Source organism: Mirounga leonina, unplaced genomic scaffold (assembly GCF_011800145.1).
Source record: "Mirounga leonina isolate KUSES-001 unplaced genomic scaffold, KU_Mleo_1.0 Mir_99, whole genome shotgun sequence".
Classification (NCBI taxonomy): Eukaryota; Metazoa; Chordata; class Mammalia; order Carnivora; family Phocidae; genus Mirounga; species Mirounga leonina.
The window spans coordinates 2,772,851-2,773,410 of NW_023270971.1; the positions used below are offsets into that span (position 1 = coordinate 2,772,851).

At 42.9% G+C, this 560-nt stretch overlaps 1 non-coding gene across 1 annotated transcript; it reads left to right on the plus strand.

Moving 5' to 3' along the window:
* The first annotated feature begins 201 nt into the window (after positions 1-201).
* Positions 202-305, plus strand: LOC118006832. The gene has a single exon (XR_004678201.1). It is a non-coding gene; the product is annotated as a U6 spliceosomal RNA (small nuclear RNA).
* Positions 306-560: the final 255 nt, after the last annotated feature.

Consider the following 560-nt stretch of genomic DNA (forward strand, 5'->3'; position numbering starts at 1 on the left):
GTCATGATTTCAGGGTCCTAGGACTGAGCCTCATGTCAGGCTCCATGCTGAGCACAGAGTCTGCTTGTCCCTTTCCCTCTGTTCCTCCCCAACTCACGTTCTCTCTCAAAGAAATACATAAAATCTTTAAAAAAAAAAAAAAAAAAAAACTCCCAACAAACAGTTGTCCAGGGTCAGATGGTCATTTAAAGAAAAATACCTGTGCTCGCTTCAGCAGCACATATACTAAAATTGGAATGATACAGAGATTAGCATGGCCCCAGCACAAGGATGACACACAAATTTGTGAAGTGTTCCAATTTTTTTCCTTACCTACAGAGGGAGGAACATCAGAATAATGTCAGACCTATCCACGGACACCTGGCAAGCCAGAAAGGCCTGGCAACACATATTCAGGGTACTAAACAAGAAGAACATGCAGCCAAGAATACTTTATCTGGCAAGGCTGTCATTTAGAATGGATGGAAAGATGCAGAGCGTCCATGACCAGCAGAAACTGAAAGAACATGTGACCACTAAGCCGACCCTGCAAGAAATATTAAGGGGGGGTTCTATAAAAG